The sequence below is a fragment of the Bombina bombina genome, chromosome 4 (assembly GCF_027579735.1).
Source record: "Bombina bombina isolate aBomBom1 chromosome 4, aBomBom1.pri, whole genome shotgun sequence".
Classification (NCBI taxonomy): domain Eukaryota; kingdom Metazoa; phylum Chordata; class Amphibia; order Anura; family Bombinatoridae; genus Bombina; species Bombina bombina.
In genome coordinates, this window is record NC_069502.1 from 371627762 (window position 1) to 371640828 (window position 13067).

The window sequence follows — 13067 nt, forward strand, 5'->3', positions numbered from 1 at the left end:
CCTTTCTTTGCAAGGACACTCAAAAGCCTGCCATCCATGGATTCTGTCAGTGTTTTGATCTTTTCACCATCAACATTGCGTGCAGCAGCAACCACAGCCTCCCAGACACTGTTCAGAGAGGTGTACTGTTTTCCCTCCTTGTAAATCTCACATTTGATGATGGACCACAGGTTCTCAATGGGGGTCAGATCAGGTGAACAAGGAGGCCATGTCATTAGATTTTCTTCTTTTATACCCTTTCTTGCCAGCCACGCTGTGGAGTACTTGGACGCGTGTGATGGAGCATTGTCCTGCATGAAAATCATGTTTTTCTTGAAGGATGCAGACTTCTTCCTGTACCACTGCTTGAAGAAGGTGTCTTCCAGAAACTGGCAGTAGGACTGGGAGTTGAGCTTGACTCAATCCTCAACCCAAAAAGGCCCCACAAGCTCATCTTTGATGATACCAGCCCAAACCAGTACTCCACCTCCACCTTGCTGGCGTCTGAGTCGGACTGGAGCTCTCTGCCCTTTACCAATCCAGCCACGGGCCCATCCATCTGGCCCATCAAGACTCACTCTCATTTCATCAGTCCATAAAACCTTAGAAAAATCAGTCTTGAGATATTTCTTGGCCCAGTCTTGACGTTTCAGCTTGTGTGTCTTGTTCAGTGGTGGTCGTCTTTCAGCCTTTCTTACCTTGGCCATGTCTCTGAGTATTGCACACCTTGTGCTTTTGGGCACTCCAGTGATGTTGCAGCTCTGAAATATGGCCAAACTGGTGGCAAGTGGCATCTTGGCAGCTGCATGCTTGACTTTTCTCAGTTCATGGGCAGTTATTTTGCGCCTTGGTTTTTCCACACGCTTCTTGCGACCTGTTGACTATTTTGAATGAAACGCTTGATTGTTCGATGATCACGCTTCAGAAGCTTTGCAATTTTAAGAGTGCTGCATCCCTCTGCAAGATATCTCACTATTTTTTACTTTTCTGAGCCTGTCAAGTCCTTCTTTTGACCCATTTTGCCAAAGGAAAGGAAGTTGCCTAATAATTATGCACACCTGATATAGGGTGTTGATGTCATTAGACCACACCCCTTCTCATTACAGAGATGCACATCACCTAATATGCTTAATTGGTAGTAGGCTTTCGAGCCTATACAGCTTGGAGTAAGACAACATGCATAAAGAGGATGATGTGGTCAAAATACTAATTTGCCTAATAATTCTGCACTCCCTATATACACCTATACACATATTAAGACATGTGTGTATATATGTATTGTGCCGGACAAGGGGAGACAAATGTGGGCCTAGACCTAACATTTTTTCTTTTTTATATACAATTCATACTTTCTTTTTCCCCCCAAGCACTATCTTCCCTGAAAACTATATAATCAGGGAATTTAAATTGGGCTGGTCATAGATATGAGTGGTGCAATTAGTTGGTTATCTTAATATATATATATATATATATATATATATATATATATATATACATACATTATAGCCCCCTTCCCATGGCTTGATGATAATGTAAAAGGTCCATTAAATATAGTAGAATTGCATAATCAACAAGTGCATAATAAAATTACAATGCAATATCACTTACTCTTCATTTTAATTGAGCAGTAGATTTATTCTGATAAATTTCAATATTTACTCAATTGGCTGGGCCCCTATATCATGTGACAGCCATCAATCATTCATAGAGTCATATATATACACTGTATTGCACATGCTCGGTTGTAGCCGGTACCCTTAGAAAGTGTGCATATAAAAGATTGTTCATAATTTGATAATGGAAGTAAATTGGAAAGTCTCTTAAAACTGTATGCTCTGACTGAATAATGTATCTTTATTTTGACTTATGTCCCTTTAAGTAAACTGATGTACTTTTATTTTAGATGTTGAGTCGTATATTAATTCCAGAGTTCACCCTATATCAATCTATCTCTTATACAAAGTCACTAGTGTGCACACCTCCTCTCACACGCCATTCACATAACATTTATGTCAATATATCCGTCAGTCTAAAACATCAATTTAAATGTATATGCATCACCTATTGAAAAAGACAAATATCAAAATAAAAGTTAGAAATCAACATTGAAAAAGTGTCTTGATTTATTATTTTCGGCCATTTTTACTATAACGTGCAAACTGTATCAAAACAAGGTGCATTTGAAGCTTTATATCATAGCAACCACTGCATTTTGTTTAAAAAAAAATACTTACTGCATAATAAAACCCTTTTCTGTGCCAGTTTTCATACAGATTGGTACAGCTGTTTTTGCTGTAGGTTAAGCTATTGATTTCTAGCAATGAAAAGCACATTGGTCTCTATTTATCAAGCCGTCGACTTTCTTGCATTCGACGGCCCCAATACGCTCGCCTCAGATCGCCTAACATCGCCGCCGCGGACCTGAAAACGCTCTCCAAAATTATCAAGAAAGCTGTCAAAAAGCCGCAAACCAAGTACGGAACAATGAGCAGCGGACTGTTGTTAACTAACAGTCATCGATCTCGCTGCTCTTCGTTTTTTTTTTACTGCTTTCTTGCTATACTGTCACTAAGCACCCACACTATACTATACTGTTTACCCCCTATACCACCGCTCCCGGAGCACCCCACAACTAAATAAAGTTATTAACCCCTAAACCGCCGCTCCTGGACCCCCGCCGCACCTACATAAAAGTTATTAACCCCTAAACCGCCGCTCCCGGAGCCCACCGCCACCTACATTATACATATTAACCCCTAATCTGCCACACCCTATACCGCCGCCACCTACATAAAGTTATTAACCCCTATCCTGCCGCTCCCGGGACCCCGCCACACCTAAATAAATGTTTAACCCCTAAACCGCCGCTCCCGGAGCCCACCGCAACCTACATTACATTTATTAACTCCTAATCTGCCCCCCTACCCCACCACCACTATATTAAATGAATTAACCCCTAAACCTAAGTCTAACCCTAACACCCCCCTAACTTAAATATAATTTAAATAAATCTAAATAAATTTACTATTATTAACTATTATACTATTTAAAACTAAATACTTACCTATAAATAAAACCCTAAGATAGCTACAATATAACTAATATTTACATTGTAGCTATCTTAGGGTTTATTTTTATTTTACAGGCAACTTTGTATTTATTTTAACTAGGTACAATAGTTATTAAATAGTTATTAACTATTTAATAGCTACCTAGCTAAAATAAAGACAAAATTACCTGTAAAATTAATCATAACCTAAGTTACAATTACACCTAACACTATACTATAGTTAAATTAATTAACTACAATTACCTACAATTAAATAAAATTAACTAAAGTACAGTACAAAAAAAACAAACACTAAATTACAGAAAATAAAAAATAATTACAAGAATTTTAAACTAATTACACCTAATCTAAGCCCCCTAATAAAATAAAAAAGCCCCCCAAAATAATAAAAAGCCCTACCCTATACTAAATTACAAATAGCCCTTAAAAGGGCTTTTTGCGGGCATTGCACCAAAGTAATCAGCTCTTTTACCTGTAAAAAAAGAAATACAACCCCCCCAACATTAAAACCCACCACCCACACACCTAACCCTATTCTAAAACCCACCCAATCCCCCCTTAATAAAACCTAACACTAACCCCTTGAAGATCACCCTACCTTGAGATGTCTTCACCCAACCGAACCAAAGTCCTCAATGAAGCCGGGCGAAGTGGTCCTCCAGACGGGCAGAAGTCTTCATCGAATCCGGGCAGAAGAGGTCCTCCAGATGGGCAGAAGTCTTCATCCAGGCGGCATCTTCTATCTTCTTCCATCGTACGAGGAGCGGCTCCATCTTGAAGACATCCAACGCGGAGCATCCATACAGACAGACGACTACCCGACGAATGACGGTTTCTTTAAATTACGTCATCCAAGATGATGTCCCTTGAATTCCGATTGGCTGATAGAATTCTATCAGCCAATCGGAATTAAGGTAGGAAACATCCTATTGGCTGATGCAATCAGCCAATCGGATTGAAGTACAATCCGATTGGCTGATCCAATCAGCCAATAGGATTGACCTTGCATTCTTTTGGCTGTTCCAATCAGCCAATAGAATGCAAGGTCAATTCTATTGGCTGATTGCATCAGCCAATAGGATTTTTCCTACCTTAATTCCGATTGGCTGATAGAAGTCTATCAGCCAATCGGAATTAAAGGGACTCCATCTTATATGACGTCATTTAAAGGAAACCGTCATTCGTCATTAGTCGTCGGTCTGGATGAATGCTCCGTGTCGGATGTCTTCAAGATGGAGCCGCTCCTCGTCTGGATGGAAGAAGATAGAAGATGCCACCTGGATGAAGACTTCTGCCCGTCTGGAGGACCTCTTCTGCCCGTCTGGAGGACCACTTCGCCCGGCGTCGTTGAGGACTTAGGCCCGGTTGGGTGAAGACGGCTCAAGGTAAGGTGATCTTCAGAGGGTTAGGTGTTAGTATTTTTTAAGGGGGGTTCGGGTGGGTTTTAGAGTAGGGTTGGGTGTGTGGGTGGTGGGTTTTAATGTTGGGAGGGTTGTATTTCTTTTTTTTACAGGTAAAAGAGCTGATTACTTTGGGGCAATGCCCTGCAAAAAGCCCTTTTAAGGCTATTTGTAATTTAGTATAGGGTAGGGATTTTTATTATTTTGGGGGACTTTTTTTTATTATGGGGCTTAGATTAGGTGTAATTAGCTTAAAATTCTTGTAATTATTTTTTTATTTTCTGTAATTTAGTGGGGGGGGGGGGTTGTACTTTAGTTTAATTTTATTTAATTGTATTTAATTGTAGGTAATTGTAGTTAATTAATTTATTTAATTGTAGTGTAGTGTTAGGTGTAATTGTAACTTAGGTTAGGATTATTTTACAGGTAATTTTGTATTTATTTTAGCTAGGTAGTTATTAAATAGTTAATAAACTATTTAATAACTATTCTACCTAGTTAAAATAAATACAAAGTTGCCTGTAAAATAAAAATAAATCCTAAAATAGCTACAATGTAATTATTAATTATATTGTAGCTATCTTAGGGTTTATTTTACAGGTAAGTATTTAGTTTTAAATAGGAATAATTTATTTAATTATAGGAATATTAATTTAGATTAATTTAAATAATATTTAAGTTAGGGGGGGGGGTTAGGGTTAGACTTAGGTTTAGGGGTTAATAAAAATAATATAGTGGCGGCGGGGTAGGGGGGCAGATTAGGCGTTAATAAATATAATGTAGGTGGCGGTGGGCTCCGGGAACGGCGGTTTAGGGGTTAAACACTTTAGTTGTGGCGGTTTAGGGGTTAATAACTTTATTTAGTTGTGGCGGGGTTCGGGAGTGGTGGTTTAAGGGTTAATAAGTATAATGTAGGTGGCGGTGGTGTCAGGGCAGCAGAATAGGGGTTAATAAGTATAAAGTAGGTGGCGGGCAGTGTAGGGGGGGCAGATTAGGGCTGTTTAGACTCGGGGGTACATGTTAGGGTGTTAGGTGTAGACATTTCCCATAGGAATCAATGGATATCGGGCAGCAGCGAACATGAGCTTTCGCTGCTATCAGACTCCCATTGATTCCCTATAGCATCCGCCGCCTCCAGGGCGGCGGATTGAAAACCAGGTACGCTGGGCTGGAAAAGTGGCGAGCGTACCTGCTAGTTCTTTGAAAACTAGCAAAAGTAGTCAGATTGTGCCGAACTTGCGTTCGGAACATCTGTAGTGACGTAAGCATCGATCTGTGTCGGACTGAGTCAGGCGGATCGTATGTTACGTCACTAAATTCTACTTTTGCCGGTCTCTAGCCTTTGATAACTAAGGCGAATCAGGCTCGCCACAAATACGCTGCGGAATTCCAGCGTATTTGCGGTTGACAGCTTGATAAATAGAGGCCATTGTGTCAACTCATAATAACTCCAAAAAAACACAAAACTCAACCAATTTATTTCAAATTTTCAGCCTTCTCAGACTCTGAGATTTGCCCACAAAAAGAAAATTCAGTTATGAATCTAAAGTTACAAGCTCCTTAAAAACCTCATTTTACATTCAGTCAGGCCTTTTACTGGCTGTATCGACTAAGCTTTGGAAATGGAAACAAGCAATACACATGGGATTGGTTAAGCACTGGCATGTGAAATCTATTATTATGCAAAAAGAAAACATGTTATTTTAATTTGTTTCTGATGAAATTCACAACTGATGGGAGGCACATTACATGCATTGCACATAACGTTTTAGTCAAATGTCCCTTTAAGTATATAAGCCAAGATCAAAGGGTTTATCTGAGGCCAGTGATAGGTGAAACACTAGGAACAGGAACCTAATGCCTACTGCTTGTTAAAATTCTTAAGAGAACAAAACTATGTAGATAATCCAATAAAGAAATGCTTAAAAGGGGCAGTGCACTTTACAAAATGTTCTGCCCTTTAATTTGTTCTCAATTATCCATTTTACATGCTGGAGTGTAATTTAATAGCTCCTTTAACTTTGATTTTGGCATTTAAGGTAGCTATGTTTTTCTGTGGGATCCCAACCTATACCGAAAATTTCAGTATTGGCTATAGAAAAAGCATATAAACATAGCTAGCAGAAGAAATTACACTTCACGTGGGGGGTGGGTAGGAGTAGTAAGTAATAAAACGTTAATTCTCAATTGTTCTCTCTAAGTATTGGGCTTTGATATACAATACATAAGAATTGGGCTTTGATATACAGACAAAGATAAGATAAGGAAGTGATTGTGTGTCTAGAAAGTGATAAGGAAGTCGGATTTTCCTGCAAGCTCAGCCCATTTTAATGTGTTGTGGTTTCAAAGAACGAAAACAGATATTTAAAATACAAAATTAAATCTAAAGGATTAAGTTCTCATACATTTTATACTCTGTTGCTCGTATAAGCAGTCATTGGAAACACATTAAGGGAAAACAATATTACCGTACACTGTCACTTTGAAAGATAGAAATAACAAGACAACTAAACAGTGCATCAGTACAGCTGCATCCTCATATAGATAGAGATGTTCAATGCTTATTTGTATGAACAGAATGATCTGAAAATAGCACAAACATAACTCACAGCTATACCTTATAGAAAATGCATAAAAAAAAATGTCTTGTTTCATACCATCTGATGCATGAATGACAGATGCATTATGGGGTAGGACCAATGTTAAAGTGATTATGTTTAGCACCAAAACTAGATGAATGTATTCATGCTTGTTACCTTTTAAACGTGTGTATATTGTCGTCTTTACCACTTCCTTTGTTATTAATGCAATTGGTGAAGCCTTCTATTAAAGGGATAGAAAGGTAATAAATTAAATGTGCTTGGGTGCATTTCAATTTGAAATAGAAGCATTTTTGCAATAAACCTTCCATTAGCAAAATGCTTTTAGTAAAATATATTAGTGTTTTTCAGCGGCATACACAGATATCCTGTGAGGGCCGTGCACCAGTGTTCAAACCCCATGCTTGCTCAGAGATGTGGTTGTGATGTGTATTGCTTCTGAAGACGTATGTTGTGTCATACAAGCTAATGTTGACACTCTTAGAAGGTGTGGTGTTTAAATACTGGTGCACAGGTCCTCACAGGATATGTGAGTATGCTGCAGAAAAACAGTAATACGTTTTATTAGAAGCATTTTTGCTAATGAAAGTCTATTGCAAAAATGCTTCTATGTTAAATTGAAATGAATCTATGCACATTTCAGTTTTGACCTTTTTATCACTTTCATAGACGTGACTTATACTCCTGGCATCTACCTGTCCTCACATGTTTCTTTTAACAGGAGAAGAACTGGCACAAGCTTTGGTCCTTTATGTTTCAGTTTGCCCAATCAGCCAGCAGAAATGTGGCACTGAAGACACACTTGATGAGGTTTGCTAAGGATAGAAGAACAATGACCTGAATCCTTAAAGGGGACAGTAAACACCTTGAAATTACAAAACATTTCCACCACCCCCTATGTCCCTAACATTTTACTGTTTGTTTTTATAACATCTTCATTTTATTATTATTATTATCAGTTATTTGTAGAGCGCCAACAGATTCCGCAGTGCTAACATCTTCACATGTGTTTTCTTTTCTCCCTCCCAATGGCTCCGTCATATTTATCAAGCCACACACCATCCACGAGACCGTAGTACCGGAAATAGCAGAAGTGAACCCGCTTCCAAAAAGTCACCCAATCTCCTCCCGCCAAGCTTGGAGTGCCGTTATCAGCATCGGCGGAATCAAGCCACAGAGGTACAAAAGCAGGCACCTCAAAGGGAGTGTAATAATACAATAATCAAATTTATTGAATAATATTAAAATAAGCACAGACAGGAAGGCTGAAAGAGACACAGGGTAGGTAATCTGATGCATTTCACACCCCGTCAGCAGTGCTTACTCTTACTCCATTTGAAGTGCTCTGCTCTGTTTTTTTCAGTTTATTTTATAACTACCCTCTGCAGATGTTAAGGCTAAAATGCGGTAATCTCATTTTTTTGTAAAAGGGAAAATGCGTAATATTACACTCTTGGAATGTGGGCAGTATTAATTGCCCATGAAAAGAAAAGCTATAGACTCAACTTTTTTAAAAATATTTGGTATTTCTGCGAGAGACCTCATTTATTAGATATAGAGAACCAAAAACTAAAAAGAGATTGGGTTGAAGAAAGTCATTTGCATATAAAAATCTTGTTTAGATTATAGATTAAAAAGGTGATTGTACAAAATTGTAATTAATGAGGAGTTATTTACTTTGTGCAATGTAAGTGGCCTCAATGAATCCAACAGAGCTTTATGGGAAAGATTGGTCTTGGGTTTTTGAGTAAATTTGTAGATACTAGACTGATCATGGGGGGGCAACTTTAATTAAGTACCAAACTACACAGTAGATAAAGACAAGAGTCTTTTTTCAAGGAAAAAGAAAGATAAATAAAGGTAAAGTGGACCAAAGAACAATTTTATCTACGGAAGCTTTTGTCTTAGTAGAGTTTTGCAGATACAACAACCCTACTCTAAGATAATATACCGTACATACTTCTCCAAACCTCATCTCTCCTTTTCAAGGATTGACTACTTTTTGGTCTCTAAAGAATTATTAATTCATATAAAAGAAGGTTAGATAGGCAATATTTTAATAGCAGGACCACTCACCAGTTAATCTTTTATTTACATCAAAAAGGCCGCAAGGCTGCTCACCTAAATTTAAGTCTCCTAGATTTGTTTATGGGGTCAGTAAAATTTAGAGAATTTCTAAGTGAAAAATGGGAAGATTATTTAAGTAATAATAAGGAAGAAAAGCAGGACATTCAAATATTGTGGGAGGCAACATTGCTTATGGTAAGTAATTATAATAGATATCTGCAAAAAACAATATAAACATCGAAGTGAAAAGTTGCAATCCGGCGTTTAGTAATTACATTGGTAAACTGGCTCAAAGCTAAATTTACGGAAATACTTAAAGGAAAAAAAAAGAAATTAATTTATATTTAGCCCAACAGCAATTAGAGATACTAAAAAAAATGCATGGTAAACTGTATAGATACAGTAACCTTTCAGGGAGACTGTTAGATTTAAACATTTAGGAAAACAAATTAACCTTTATAAATACAAAACAAGGTTTTAAAATCCAATAATGTAGGAAATAGTGGAAGAATTTAGAAACTACTACTCACCTTTATATACAGCAGAAATTAATAAGGAAAATTTAAAAAAAACAAATCTTTTCTCTCTTCAATTGCAATGCCAAGATTACTCAGTACAACAGAAGGCTTTAATAGGCCAATAGCGTTTTAAACTGTCCTCTACAATGGCAGTTGTTAAGGGCACCTGGGTCGGATGGTTTTCAAACAAACCAATTTATTGGACAGAAATTTACCAATATGTTTTTACTGGGGGAAATTATATCCATCGAAGGACCTTCTCGGCAGCATGTATAATTGTGTTACATAAAGAGGGGAAGGACCCTTTAAATGTATATATTTTATTGTCCAATTTCTCTCCTATAAAAGGGACAGTCAACACTGTTTAAAAAGATTAGATTTTACTTTACTACCCATCCCCAGCTTTGCACAACCAATCAATTGTTACATTAATATACTTTATAACTTTTAAACCTCTAAATTTCTGCCTATTCCTAATCCACCCTAAAAAGACAGCCTCTTATCACATGCTTTTTTATTACCTTTTCACAAAAGGAGAGTGCTAGTTCATGTGAGCCATATATATTACATTGTGCTCATGCTTGTGGGTTGTGCACAACACAGCACTAGATTGGCTTAAATGCAAGTCAATAGATAATAAATAAAAAGTCATCTGATCAGGGGGCTGGTCAGAATATGCTTAGTTACAAGGTAATCACAGAGGTAAAAAGTGTATTGATATAACCATGTTTCTGTGCAAAAACTGGAATGGGTAATAAAGGGATTATCTATCTTTTTTAAACATTAAAAATTTTTAAGTTGACTGTCCCTTTAATCAGGATTATAAAATTTTGGCCTACAGATTGAAAATGTATCTTCCAAGCCTGATCCAATAAGGATTCAAACAGGCTTTGTAAAGGCAAATGCCTCGTTCAAAATATACACAAAGTTTTATATATTGTAAATAATTTTTGGCTATTAAAGAAAAAAAATGAGGAGTCAACAAGATACCTAATGTTATGCTTTATATGCATTAGATAACCGAGAAGGCTTTTGATATTGTGGAATGGCCTTATTTACTGTCATTCTTGGAAAAATACAATATACAGGGGCCCATTCATAATTTTATAGGAAGCAATTACACTAGTCCATCTGCATTTCTGGCAATCAACAGAGAGATAGTGTCATGGTTTAATCTGGGGAAAGGCACTAGACAGAGTTTGCCTATTATCATCGTTCATTTTAATTTGGTGTTGGAACCCTTGGCTATTAAATTGTGTGGTATTATCGTCCAAGAGTAACTAAGCACTCTCTCTCTATGCAGACGATATGTTAATTTTTGCACAGGATTCCAGATATTCACCTACCTAACTTAATGGAGACTATTAATAAATTAGTAAAGTTCAGGGATTAGGATAAGGAATAGTAGATAAGAATTGCTATGGTTAAGGTAAGAACTGGGATTGTAGCCATATAAATATACAATTATAATTGAATTAAATATTAAATAAATAAGTATAAAGTGTCAGTCTCTATGAAGTAATGGGTCTACCATATTGTATCTTAGGTTTCCCTTGGTATAAAAGCCTTCTACAGAGGGCCAATTTAGGACATATATACATTGGACAAACTAGAAGTAAAAAAAAATCATGATACATTATGAGTTTTGAGCGCTATAGGGGGAGTTTAATGACCGCCACAAAAGCGGCGTTATTTCACCTCCCTATAGGGGCGCTGCTATTACTAGTTTTAAAAAAAACAGGCTTGTGCAGGCGAAATGATTGCATTGAGCTCCATACCACACCGAAATCAGGCGCTGCTTTGACGTGCTTGTGCACGATTTTCCCCATAGACATCAATGGGGAGAGTCGGCAAAAGAAAGCCTAACACCTGCGATCGCGGAATGAAAAGCTCTGTAACGCAGCCCCAGTGATGCCTATGGGGAAACCCTAACATAACCCGAGTCTAAATCACCCCTATCTGCCACCCCCGACATCGCCGCCACCTACATGCAGTTATTAACCCCTTTTCTGCCGCCCCTGATATCGCCGCCACCTACATGCAGTTGTTAACCCCTAATCTGCCGTCTCCAATATCGCCGCCACCTACATACAGTTATTAACCCCTAATCTGCCATCCCCAACATCGCCGCCATCAACATAAAACTATTAACCCCTAATCTGCGCCTCCCGATGTTTGCCGCCACTATACTAAAGTTCTTAACCCCTAAACCTTTGGCCTTCCACATCAGTACAACTAATAAATCCATTAAACCCCTAAACCTAACCCTATCCCTAACGTAACCCTAAGCCTAACACCCCCTAAATTTAACATAATTAAAATACAGCTAAACTAAAGTTACACATTATTACTAAATAATAACTCTTTTAAACTAAATACAACTTACCTGTAAAATAAAACCTAAGCTAGCTACATATAACTAATGATTATATTGTAGCTAGCTTAGGATTATTTATTATTTCAAATGTAGTTTGTATTTATTTTAACTAGGTAGACTAGTTAGTATAATAGGTTATTATACTATTTACTAACTACCTAGTTAAAAATAAATACACACTAACCTGTGAAATAAAAACTTAACCATGACTTACACACTAAAACCTAACATTACAAAAAAAAAAAAACACTAAAATTACTAAAAATAAAAATAACTAAATAAACATAGCCTACAATAAACTACAATGGCCCTTAAAAGGGCCTTTTGTGGGACATTGCCCCAAAGATATCAGCTCTTTAACCTGTAAAAAAAATCCAAACACCACCCCAACAATAAAACCCACCACCCCCACAACCACCCCCCCAAATAAAAGAACTATTTAAATATATTTAAATAGTGTTTGCAATGCGGGGTGGGCAGTGGTTTATGGGTTAATAGGTTTATTATAATGGCAACGATGTCGGGGTAGCAGCGGAATAGGGTTAATACATTTTAATATCCCCGAAATGTCGCTTGTTTTTATGTGTCTTTAATAAAAGTTTTATAACTTACACACAGTGCTGGGGACTATTTTTACATTACGTTGACTTTAGGGGGCTATCACGGTTTAGGGGTTAATAGGTATTTTATGGGTGTTAGTGTACTTTTTAACACTTTAGTTAGTGAGTTTTATGGTACAGTTTTGTAACGTAAAACTCATAACTAATGACTTTAGATGCGGTATGGAGCTTGTGGTTATAGAGTGTACCGCTCACTTTTTGGCCTCCCAGGCAAACTCGTAATACGCTATGGGAGTCCTATTGAAAAATAACTTTTTTAAAAGTGCGGGTACTGACGTTGCGTGACAGGCTAAAAGGTGTGCGGTACACCTATACCGACAACACTTGTAATAGCAGCGTTAGGGAAAATGAAGTGTTTATGGGCATAACGCTGCTTTTTAACTCATAACGCAAAAACTCATAATCTAGCTGAATATGATGTAAAACAGTGTTATGT